The sequence below is a fragment of the Tenrec ecaudatus genome, chromosome 7, assembly GCF_050624435.1.
Source record: "Tenrec ecaudatus isolate mTenEca1 chromosome 7, mTenEca1.hap1, whole genome shotgun sequence".
NCBI lineage: Eukaryota > Metazoa > Chordata > Mammalia > Afrosoricida > Tenrecidae > Tenrec > Tenrec ecaudatus.
The window spans coordinates 54,858,276-54,871,777 of record NC_134536.1 but is presented as its reverse complement, the minus strand read 5'-3'; the positions used below and the strand labels follow the sequence as shown (position 1 = coordinate 54,871,777).

Here is a 13,502-nt window from a genome sequence, read left to right as displayed (position 1 = left end):
TTCGATTGGGGACAGGCTCAGTAACAACCTGCAGTATGCAGATGGGATAACCTTGCTTGCTGAAAGTGAAGAGGGATTGAAGCACTTGCTGATGAAAACCAAGGATTGTAGCTTCCAGGATGAATTAAAACTTAAAGTAAGGAAGACCCAAATCCTTACAACTGGACCAATAGGAAGCATCATGATAAATGGAGAAAAGGTTGAAATTGTCAAAGATTTTTTCTTACTTAGATCCATGATCAATGCTTATTATGGCAGCACCTAAGAGGGCAAAAGATGTGTTTCACTAAGTAAATGTGCTGCACAAGACCTCTTCAGAGCATTGAAGAGCAAGACTGCTACCTTGAGGACTAAGGTGCTCATGACACAAGTATTTTCAATTCTATCATATGCATGTGAAGGTTGGATATTGAATAAGGAAGACTGGAGAAGAGTTGATGCATTTGAACTGTGGTGCTGGAGAAGCCTTTAGAAAGTTCCATGTACTAATTGATCCACCTTGGAGGAAGTAAAGCCAGAGTGCTCCTTAGAGACAAGGATGGCAAGAATGTGCCCTACATATTTTGGACTTATTGTCAAGAAAGATCAGTCCCTGGAGAACGACATCATGTTTGATAAAGTAGAGGGGCAACAAAATAGGGGAAGGCCCTGAAGGAGATGGATGGACACAGTAGCTGCACCAATGGGTCTGAACATAAGAACAATTATGGTGATGGCACAGGACTGGGCTGTGTTACCTTCTGTTGTGTATAAGGTCATTATGGGTCGGAACTGATTCGATGGTACCTAACAACAACAACATCTATGATTATTACCTAAGAAGAGAGTATCAAAATATATGAGGCGAAGACAAATAGAGTAGTTTAGAGGAATAGGCAAACCCATTATTATAGTTGAGAAATTCAACACCACGCTATCAGTATTTGATAGGTCTAATAAGGAGATAGTTGACCTGAATGGCACCGTAAGTCAGTGGGAACTAATTTATATTTGCAGAATACATAACTGACAGCGACAGGATGCACATTCTTCTGAAACCAGAATAGAAGCTATGCAAACTATGCCCTTGGACCATAATGGAATTAAATCAGAAATCAGTAGAAGAAAGATATCTTATGATCCAATATTATTTGGAGATTAAGTAGCACACATCAAAACAATACATAGGTGAAAGAAGGCTGAAGAGAAATTTGATTGTTTTTTAACTAAATGAAAAGTAGATACACTTTATTTGTATGTGTAGAGTGCAGTGAATGCAGTGTTATGAAAGAAATGTATAGTATTAAAAGGATTTGTGAAAATAAATATTCAAAATCAATAATATAAGTTTTCATGGGCTACCAGAACAAACAAACCCCTTTTGGAGAAGTATGGCCAGGCCAGATACTTTTTCCTTGGTTACGGTTACAGTCCACTTACCTAAGCCGTGAATCTCAGTGATGTGACAGTTATGATGTAGTCATTCCCTTGCTGAGATGTGACATAAGGTAGCACCTCTTTGATGGGATCTGCTATTAATAATCGATCAATTGCAATGTAGTTTCATCAAAGGCGTGGTCACTTTCTAATATATGTGGACATTCTAGCAAAGCTCCACTGCTTTCTGCTGCATCTGGATCATGCTTCTGGCACACACAAAATCTGACCTTTAGTTCTTTGGATTTGAGCCAGGATCCTGCCATATTTACTTCCAATCCTGTGAGTTTGGGGCAGCTTACCAACTCACCTGAATTCATTCAGTAATCAGCAGAAATGCCAATGGTGGGTTTGTCAACCCCAAAATGTATGTGAGTCAGGAGAAGCCTCCAGCCCAGCCGTTCTCAACCTGTGGGTTGTGACGCCTTTGTGGGTTCAACCACTCTTTCACAGGGGTCACCCAATTCATAATAGTAGCAAAATTACAGTTATGAAGTAGCAACAAAAATAGTTTGCCATTGGGGGGTCACCACCACATGAGAAACTGTATTAAAGGGTCGCGGCATTAGGAATATTGAGAACCACTGCTCCGCCTGACATCTGACTCAAAGGCGTAGAACATTCTAACCTCTACAAACTGTGTGAGCCTTTTTTATTTTCAGATTTCTTTTATTTTATTTAATTCAAGTAAACTTGAGTAGTTGGCTCCTTGTTCCCAGGATCCAGCTGTGGTACCGTACAACACCAAACAAGCAGCATTTTCCCGTTGACTATTCTGCTTAGAGAGCACTTAAGCTTTGGAGGCTGACTTGTAATGGGCAAGTGGATGGGCGGATGGGTCAGTGGCATTGATCCACTTAGGCATCCAGTAATGGGTCAGCCAGTCAGCCCCACCAGGGTAGTGGCGTTCAAAGATCTGGCGGTAGTCGTAAGCTTCTTTCGTTTTCAGAGTGTGGAAGGGAACCATCTCCAAGGCAGTTGCCACCAATTGTATCATCAACCTGACATTCAACAAAGTCCTGTAAAATCTTACACCAAGAATTCTTCACCGAGGTGATCCCATTGCTGAAATCTTCTTTCTGTCACCAAAGAATCTCTTTAGGTAACAGGTTAGTGTCCTCCAAAGCCTCTCACAGGAGATGTTTCTCTGTCCCACGCTTTGGAATATTCATTTCTGGTGGAGGAGACAAGTAGTAGGAAGAGAATCGATGATCCAGGAATGGGACTCTCAGTTCAAGGCCATGGGCAGCTGTAGTTCGACCTGCCTGGAGAACATCAAATATGCAGAGTTCTTTCAGGAGCCTCTCACTCTCTTCCTCAGCTTTCTCAGCAGATGGAGCCTTGTGAAAATATATGCAACCTTGTGTAAGTTCATCTGCACCTTCTCCAGAGATCACACTACCTGTGTTCCTCCGGATGTATTTGGGAATTAAATACATACCTATGGAAGCACGAACTGTTCTAATGTCATAAGTTTCCAAGGAAAATATGACTTCATCCAGGGCCTGAATTCCTTCCTGAAAATTAAAGAGGACCTCATGGTGCTCACTTCCAATGTGCTTCGCTACTTTCCTTGCAGCCTGTAAATCAGGACTGTCTTCCATCCCAATCACAACTGTCTGGAAGGCATACTGAGCATGGGCCTCTTTAAGCTGCTTCATCGGGGTGGCAACAACTAGGCTGGACTGCAAACCTCCTGATACTAGGCATTCTGTCCTTCTATCCGTCCTCACACGTTCTTAACAGCATTGTTAACGAGGATCCAGATGTTGTTCTTGATGAGTCGTTTTTTGTGTGATAAACAAGCTTCATTGGCTCGCTTCTCTAGAGAAAGGAAGACTCAATGAAATGAACTGACATGTGATCACTTTCTGTTAAGATCAACTCAACATGCCCTAATAACCATAACAAATCCACCAGGCTAAGGAAGCACAAGAAGGAAGAACAAATTCAATGCAAAGTAAGCAAAAGAAAAGAAATACGCACTGGAGCAGAAATCAGTTAAAGCTATATTTGATTTGTGATGAGTTAAATCTAGTTTATAAATGTCCAGCTAGGCTAATCAAGAAGAGAAGACACAAATTATAAACATCAGAAATAAAAGTGTTAGCATTACTACTGATATTATAAACATTTAAAACATAATAAGGGAAATTCTAAATGACTCTATGTACACAATGAATGAAACTTTAGACCATTCCTTGAAAGATTCACAAAATTAACCAAATTCAAAAGAAGGAAAATTAGATCATCTAATTAGGTCTATATGTAAAGAGAGAATAAACCGATAACTAATAGGTAATAAACTTCAAAAACAGAATGCCTCAGGCCCATGTAGTTTTACTAGTAAATCTACCACACATTTAAGAGAGAAATGAGAACAATTTTCTGCAACCTCATTTTCAGACTTTCCCTAGAGCCTGTGCCCTGAATTCAGACTTCTCTCCCACTGAATTGATAAATTTGCAATATTTTTTGAAAGTGGTTGTATAGAGAACCTTATTAAATTAGTTTTAGAATCAGTTAATCATTTTTTTAATTTCTCAGAATAAGTGAGTATGGGATAGCTCCATATAAAGATCAGAGACAGATACACATACATACACACCAGATAGCAGCGATAAATACAAGAAAGTCAACCATTAATGTCACTCAAAATGTAGGCAGAGACTCCCCACATATTTCAGACTTTTGTCTCTTCCCCCAAGGTCTATCAACTCAGAATCTCTGTGGGGTAAGGACTTGAAATTAGTAATTTTACAAAGAAGTAAGGAGGTTCTTCTATATTATTGAGGGCAAACCTATTGTCTCAGTAAAATTGTCTTGGTTGCAATGAAACCTTTGCCTCAACTAAGGGAAAGTCATTTGTGGAAGGAAAATTTGTGGAAAAATTAATGTAATAGTGAATACTCCGTTCATGGGCACAAGAGCACTTATCTATATTGTTAAATAATTTAACCGAGCTAGGAGTCCTGTTGGCACAGTGATTATGCATTGGGCTGCAATTTCATTGGTCGGCAATAAAGAGTCACCGGCAGCTCCACTTGAAAGACTGGACTTTAAGAGAGTTTTGTTTCACCTGTGCCGAATGCCTGTAATGTCTTTTTAGTGTCTTCAAGCTCTAGCTAAAAGTTCCAAGATGATATAAAATAAAAATTGATAAGGGAATCTTTGTCTAATTCCTGTTGGAAGGCAGAATCTTTTCAATTTCTCTCCATTGAGTGATGATGCTGGTCATTGGTTTCAAGTAATAGCTTTTATTGTGTTGAGAAATTTCCATTATATATCTATTTTATTGAATTTTATTATCAGGATGATGTTGAATTTTATCAAATGCCTTTTAGGCATTGATTGATAGAATACTATGCTACTCCTTTATTTAATTTATGTGAGGAATTACATTTTTTCCCTAATATTAAACCCTCCTTGCATATTTGGTAGGAATCCCAGTTGAACATGACGTATTAATTTTGGATACTTTGTTGAATTCTTTTGGTTAAGATTTTATTGAAAATCTTAGTGCCTATCTTAATTATAGATACAGGTCTGTAATTTTCATTTTAATATTTTAAAAATATTTTTAAACCTAAAACATGACACATTTGTTTGTAGAACACGGCAAGTAAATACACAAGAGAAAAGGAAAAACATTTGCTCAAAAGAATTTCAACTGATAGGATATTTCAATATTTGTCCTTGTCCTTAAGACTTACAGCTGTATTTGTCTTCAATTTGCTGATTAATCTTTTCTTTGTGCTCTCAGTTATTTGGAAATGTTTGCACATGCACACATACACATGCATGCACATACACACACAGAAAAAAAACCAATAAACTCTTCCATAATTATCTCCCTAATCCATCATTTCTACAAATTGAGCTCAAATTCTGAACCAGACTCAGAATTGCATTTCATATATCTCATTTTTCATCGTCATTTTTCCATTTTATTTGTACATTATAAATGATCTATTAAACTAAATTTCTCTGTTTTGATCAACCTGTGTCATCATAAATGCTAAAGTAATCCCTTACTTTAGCTTTTCCTTACCATTATTTTCAAACAACAAAAACTGCCTAAATGGAATGATAATGAATTAGCTAAACCCCCACCAACTTACTACATAACCAATCACCACCAGACACACATGAAAAGAATGCACACAAAGAACATAAAGGATTGTCCATCACCACTGGAATTAAGAAATTTCTTGTGAATTACCATAAATTATAAGCATTTTCACATTTTAATAAATGATATTCTTTTCCTGAATTTAAAAATATATGTTAATTTTTGAAATTAAACCAAACTACAAAGATATATTATTTTAAATAATTCTTCTCAATGCCAATTGTTTATAATTTATTTAGAATTTAATGCATTTCTATTTTAAAGGTGTATATATTTTAAGTTTCTGAGATTTAAAAAATAATAATAATTGAGAAACATAGTTATTGTGACTGATAACAAAAGCCAACTATGGAACAGGCAGACCATCAATTGCTCAGATGGGAATTCAGGTTAAAGCTGAAGGACTCATTCCAGTGGATGCTCGAAGAGACTGGCACTTCTTCATCATAAGAAAGGCAAATTGAAGAAATGATCAAAAGAACCTAACAAATTTTGAAACGACAGCTAGAGAAGAGAAAGTAAAATATTATAATGGAATGTGCAAACACCTGGAGTTAGTTTAAAAAAAAGAAAGAAAACAAAAACACACTCGAGATATCTTTCACTGAAAGAACTAACTTCTGGGGGCTTCCAGGGGCGTTCGGAGACTTCCATGGACTTCCAGGGGCTCTATCCTAACACTATCAGCCAGTCATCGGTGTTACTACACACTGTTCTGGAGCACACAATAGGTGATCTTAGTGCTGTACTGCTGAACACAATGTCATAGAACATCAATCCATGACCAGAAGGAATCAAGACAAAAACAAGATCACTCTGCAATCATGTCTGACCACTGACAATTTTTATATATATAATGTATTGATGTATATATAAATTGATTGATAATTGATTTTTTTTATTTTAACAATTTATTGGGGCTCATACAATTCTTTTCACAGTTCATACATATACATACATCAATTGTATAAAGCACATCTGTACAGTCTTTGCCCTAATCATTTTTTTCTCTTTTCTTCTTTTACATTTTATTAGGGACTCATACAACTCTTACCACAATCCATACATATACTTACATCAATTGTATAAAGCACATCCATACATTCCCTGCCCCAATCATTCTCAAGGCATTTGCTCTCCACTTAAGCCCCTTGCATCAGGTCCTCAAAATTATTAAGTGTAACAGGCCAGTAGGATCTTAAAGAAGGTCATAGAAAAGTCACCAGTGGAAAATTTACAGCCTGGGCAGACAGCCACAAGACCAGGATGTTTATGTTCCAGGAAATAAATTAGCTAAGCCACAAAGCCAGGTGACAATCCCCCAAGAACATGCTGACCTTTAAAATCATAGTTGCTTTGTTAGCTGAAAACCTGCTTTGTTCTGAGTAATAAGAGCTGTGTTAGCTTATTGTATCTCCCCTTCCCTCTGCCTGGCAGGAAGCCTTGCAAAAAGGTATAAAACCTCGCCTGTAATGCAAATCGGGGCTCTCGCCTTACAGACTGAGCCTGTCTCGGTTGCGGGTGTGAGCCCAGATTCGAATCTGTCTGAATAAAGCTTTACTGTTTCCATCTCTGTTTCAGTGAGTGGCCTGGGTGAGGGTCTCGCTCGGGGACATTTGGAGGCCCCAGCGAGATCCTCCAGACCCACAGGGAAAGTAAAAGCTTGCCCCTGGTCCAAAGCGCGCATCACCAACTTGGGTGCCGGGACCATCACCCACTTTTTCTTGGTCATCCCGGAGTGTCCGGAACCCCTGCTAGGACGGATCTGCTTCATAAGTTACAGGCCACCATCTCCTTTGAGGAAAAGGTCCCCCAGATGCAGACAGGGGAAGGAAAGATTTTACTCACCTTCCCAGCCCAGGAAGAGTATCGATTATTAGAAACTCCAAGAACTGTGTCAGAAAAAAATGACCTGCTTCACGAGCTACAGCAGGAGATACCTGGGGTCTGGGCAGAAACAAACCCACCGAAGTAGGCGGCAGTTGAGTTAAGCTCCTTCCTTTCGCTCTGTTGCGAGTTCGGTGTAGTCCGTACCTAAAGGGTCACTCCCCGTTTAAAATCATGTTTGGTATGACCCCTCCTCTCATCTTCCACGTGGAGGATGAGGTCTTGAGCAATATAAAAAATTGTAACCTTTTCAAGTCACTGCAGGCACTTCAGGTTATCCGGGAGGAACTATACCACGTCATTCCTCAAAAAGTTGATCCTCCGTCCGATCCGAACCGGTTGTTCCAGCCCAGGGACTTAGTGTGAGTAAAAAGACTCAACCCTGAGCTGCTCCAGCCGAGGCGGGACGGACCATACACCGCTGTCTTGAGCACTCCAACTGCTGCGAAGGTAGCCGGCAAACAGCAGTGCATACATCATTCTCGACTCAAGAAGGCCACTTCCAAGCAAGATTCTTCAAAATGGCATGTCATCCGCACAGACGACCCCTTAAAAATCAAACTCTCTTGTTCTTAGTTTTATGTGTTCTAGGTTCAACCTCCAGTATTTGGCAGCCCTGGAACCCCCATACCGTGTTGCCCAGGCAATGGACTTTAACCCGAACGGCCTACGGGGGGAGGGGGGGGGGGTTACAGTGTTTAATAAAACCTCCAGAGGACAACCCACCTTCTTTTCTGACCTATGGAAGCTATTGGGGAGTACCTAGGGCATGGCGGAATTGCTGGGACAAGGCACATATCTGCCCCCCAAAGCAGCTGCCCATCTTGCACAACAATCCCGATCATATGGGTGTGGAAATAAAGGCATAAAAAAACAGTTACAACAAATCCAGTTTTACCTGTGCCCCCAAAGTGGCAAAAGACAACTGTGGGGGCCAAGGGGACTTTTATTGCAAAAGTTGGGGCTGTGAAACTATAGCCCCCTGGTCCAATACTAATGCTCACATCTCTGTCCGAAGGGGCTATTCGGGAACCAAGTGTCAATTAGGAAAGTGTAATCCCATTTTCCTTACTGTCAAAATTTGGGTCTGCGAAAAAACCTGGAGTTTAAAATTGTATGTTTCAGGTCACGACCCTGGAGTTAAATTCTCTATCCAGAAAAAAAGTTTTACCTGCACCCCAAAACCCGATCTGGCCTCTCCGAGATATCATCGTTCCGCCTCCTAGACCTACAGTTCCTCCGGTACAGACTCCTCCTCCTCCTTCGGTGGGGCTTCACAACGTCACTGCTGCCCCCGGACCTAATGCCCTCTGGCCGACAGAAGAAAGTGAAGCCCAGTGGTCACCCCTTTTAAAAACCCTCACTGCCATGTTTTCGTTTCTTAACCATTGTAGCCCCAATCTAACTGCTAACTGGTAGTTGTGTCTAAACCCTGAGCCTCCATACTATGTAGGACTTGCAACAAACGCCTCCATGGGAGAAGTAATCGAGTGCAAAATATCTCCCTCCAATCAACACCCTTGGACAGCGCCCCAGACCCCTGCCCATGGGGGCACGGGGACAAAGACTTTGCTTAACAACTGACCAGTACCAGTGGAACTCCTCCCCCTACCAAAACGTCTGCACTTCCCTCACCACGATCCCCGAAAGCGACGCCCGGGCCCTGCATGAAACGTTTTGTTAAAGGCCCCGGCAGGGACTTGGTGGGCTTGTACTAATGGTATAACTCCATGTGCTTACCTTCCCGCGTGGCACAAGGACCACAAGGACCCCCTGAACTCTGAGTCCTCACCCATATCCTCCCGCAGGTGTATTACTATTAGGGGGAAGGGGGTAGGGAACACTTAGGGTTACGGCCCCGCCGTTACCAAAAAAACCCAGCATTAGTCCCAGTCCTCTTGGGACATGGAGTGGCAGGATCGGCCGCCGTGGGCAGCACAGCACTGGTACAGGGAAACATGCATTTTGAAGAACTTAGCCGACACAGAAATGAGGACCTAAGTACCTTAAAAAGCTCGGTCTCCACCTTAGAACAATCTCTCAGCTCACTAGCTAAAGTAGTCCTTCATAATAAAAGAGACTTGGACCTCCTATTCTTTAAACAAGGGGGCCTGTGTATGGCTCTGGGGGACACGTGTTGTTTCTATGCGAATCATTCTGGTATTATTAAAGAAAACCTTAGTCAACTAAAAAAAAAAAGGATTAAGGAAAAAACAGAAGCCAGGTATTCCCAGGGAAACTGGTACCAAACCTCTTTGCATGGTCACCAAGGCTCACACGTTAATTGGTGCCATAGCGGGACCCCTGGTTCTCCTAGTGTTGGCTCTCACCGTTGGGCCATGTGTGTTTCGGGCTTTTATTTCGCTAATTCAGAGACACACTCGGGATATTAAGTTACTAGTTATGCGCTCGCATTATCAAAACGTAACCTTAGAAGAAGAAAAAAACTTTAAAATCAAAGATTTAAATTTGCCTAAAAGAAGTGGGGAATGTAACAGGCCGGTAGAATCTTAAAGAAGATCATAAAAAAGTCACCAGTGGAAAATTTACAGTCTGGGCAGACAGCCACAAGACCAGGATGTTTACATTCCAGGAAATAAATTAGCTAAGCCACAAAGCAAGGTGGCAATCCCCCAAGAACATGCTGACCTTTAAAATCATAGTTGCTTTGTTAGCTGAAAACCTGCTTTGTAGCCTTTTCTAGTGGCTAACATGTGTGACTCCTTTACCAATGCAGTTTTAGCTTCCCTCTAGTCTTTCCTCCTTCTAGTTAACACGTATTCAGCTATCCTACCACAGTATCATTTATTTTTTAATAGCATCAAATTCAAAGTAAAGCCCCACCACCATGTGAATCCCTCAAATTACCTAACAAAATTTCTTTTCTTTTTTCCCCACAATTTCACATCTGATCTTTTTTTTCTGACAACTTCTCACTGAGACACCTTTGTTTCCCCATAGTGTGTATTCTCCCTTATTTAAAAACAAAAACCTTATGTGCTCAACACAATGTTATGTCTGGTCTTCTTTGCTTGGAAAGACTTAACAGGTGACACTACACAGTAGATCTATTCAGTCTCCAAAACCCATTGGAATAACCCACTACTATCAACGTGCTTCTGACTCCTAGGGACCAGTAGAACATCGTGGATTCATCTTTCTCCTATGGAGTGGCTGATGGGTTTGAGCAGCTGATCCAGCATTAGCAGCCCAGTAGCTAACCCAGCACACCCCCAGAGTCACTAGTGTATCTCTCTTGACAGATGGTAATGCTTAGCTACTCCTGCAGACTGACTCCTGAGAACAATTACATTCATATCAATCATATTATGTTAGGTGAGAAAAAAAGAACAAACATCATCACATGTGAAAAAGAGAAGAAAAGTCTGCCCATGGACTTGGAGCTGTTTAGCAATGCTAAAAAGGTTTGGCAACACTCGCCCAAGCAAGGCAAAGAACAAGAAGCGATGTGGCTGAGAGGCTAAGGGCCAGCCTGCTATGAAGAGGCTGTCTTGACGGGAGCCATACTGTATCCTGACTATTTCTTATCTTCATGTGTATGTAACGAGTTAGTTTCCCTAAAGAAAATCCATAGTAATTATTATTGTCTGAGTTCTGGTTGCCATTACAAGAGCTTATCAAACCCACCAGATCATTAGCATGCTCTGTGAGGGACAATTGGGGTCAGAAGATGGGGGAAAGTTGGTGATGGAAGTAGATGTCAAACCAGTGTCCGCCTCGGGCCAATGTGGAGTTGGATGCTCCTTCTCCTGTGTTCCTAGAGAAGTGCAGACATGGCTGCCATCCCCATGCTTGTAGTTTTGTTTTTGCTTTTGTTTCATATAAGATTCAGAGTTGTTATGAATACTACCAGAGTAAAATATAATATCTAAGTTTTAATCTTAAAATAGGTTATCATCACTAGAAAACCATCTATTTACACAAAAAAACAAAAAGGAAAACCAATTCACTGGCACTGCGTCAATGCTGCCTCAAAGGGAAGCTCTATGGGCTTCTGAGTCCCTAACTCCCATAGAGCTACTGGTGGTTTCAAACTGCCGGCTCTACTGTGGACTAGAGCCCAGCGACTTAATCACTATACCATATGGCTGCAACTGAACACTACACAGCATTAAAAATCATGGCTGGTAGGATTTGGTCAAGGGCAATATAACATGAATGAAGGCCAAACGTGAGAGTGGGACAAGAGGAAAGTAAAAGGAAATAGAGGAAATAACGAGGAGGCAAAGGGAATTTGTAGATGTCTAAATACAGGCATGTGCATATGTAAGTATATTTATATATAATGATAGGGAAATAGATCTATGTACATATATTTATGTCAAGCATCAAGGTAGCAGATGGACATGGTGCCTCTACTCAAGTACTCCCTCAATGCAAGAACACTTTGTTCCATGATGCTTGCCTTCCAGACATGATCACTGAAGATAAAATGGGTGCATAGAAAATGTGGTGAAGAAACCTGATGGTGCCCAGCTATCAAAAGATATAGCACCTGGGGTCTTAAGGCCTTGAAGATAACCAAGCAGCCATCTAGCTGAGAAGCAACAAAGTCCACATGGAAGAAGCATACCAGCCTGTGTGTGATCATGAGGTGTTTATAGGATCAGGTATCAGGCATCAAAGACCCAGACCAAAAAATCATATCAATGTAATTGAGGGGGAGTGTGGAGTGGAGACCCAAAATCCATCTTTCGACAATTGGACATCCCCTTACAGAGAGGTCACAAGAAAGACACAAGTCAGTCAGGGTGCAGTATAGCACCAATTAAATCTACAACTTTCCTCTACTTTTTTAATGCTTCTTCCCCACCACAATCATGATCCCAATTCTACCTTAGAAATCTGGCTACACCAGAGCATGTACACGGGTACAGGTAATAGCTGGAAACAAAGGAAATCCAGGACAGATAAACCCCTCAGGACCAATAATGAGAGTAGCGATACCAGGAGGGTAAAGGGAAAATGGGGAAACAAGGGGGAATCAATCACAATGATCTACATATAACCTCCTCCCTTGGGGACGGACAACAGAAAAGTGGGTGAAGGGAGAAATTGGTCAGTGTAAGACATGAAAAAAATAATAGCAATTTATAAATTATCAAGAGTTTGTGAGGGAGGGAGAAAAGGAGGGAGAGGAAAAATGAAGAGCTGATACCAAGGGCTCACATAAAAAGAAAATGTTTTGAAAATGACGATGGCAAGAAATTTACAAACGTGCCTGACACATGGATATATGTATGGATTGTGATAAGAGCTGGAAGAGTCACCAATAAAATGATTAAAATAATAATGATGATGATTAATCCCAGAACATTTCATGACATGAATGGAATTAGAAGGCATTTTGCTGACTGCAATTGGTCACAAAAGCACAAATATTTCATGAGATCACTGTTAGCGAAAAAAAATCAAGACATTTTCACATTAAAATAGCAGAATTTGGTGCTTCGTTGGGGTACAATAGGAAATCAGGAGAGGGGATGTCAAAGGCTAGACAGATTGCTAGTGTAGACAGATTACTGACTTGGGTGAAAAGCAAACTCACTGACCCCATCATAGATGATGCTATAGGACAGAGAAGACTGCCCTGAGACTGCCATTCTTTATAAGGATAGAAAGCCTCATCGTTCTCTCTTGGAGCAACTGGTGCTTTTAAACTGCTGACCTTGAGGTTAGCAGCACATTCCATCCCCCACTGCACCACCTTGGATGAGAGAGAAGGCAATATCCAATAAGAAAGAGATGGCAAAAATATGGTGGGAAAAGGGCAAGTCACTCAGGAGGTTTGGTAAATTGTTTAATTCAAATACAATAATTTGTTCTAAGGGGGAAGTGCAGAGTGGAGACCCAAAGCCCATTTGTTGGCCACTGGAGATCCCCTCACAGAGGGGTCTAGGGGAGGAGATGAGTCAGTAAGTGTGCGACATAGCACCGATGAAGAATACAGCTTTCTTCCAGTTCCTAAATGCTTCCCCCCCCCCGCCCCCCAACTATCATGATCTGGATTCTACCTTGCAAGTCTGGATAGAGCAGAGGTTGTACA

General features: G+C 41.0%; 1 pseudogene; it reads right to left on the bottom strand.

The window, feature by feature from the left end:
- Positions 1 to 2,206: 2,206 nt before the first annotated feature.
- On the bottom strand, positions 2,207 to 8,646 carry LOC142452369 (asparagine synthetase [glutamine-hydrolyzing] pseudogene; annotated as a pseudogene).
- Positions 8,647 to 13,502: the final 4,856 nt, after the last annotated feature.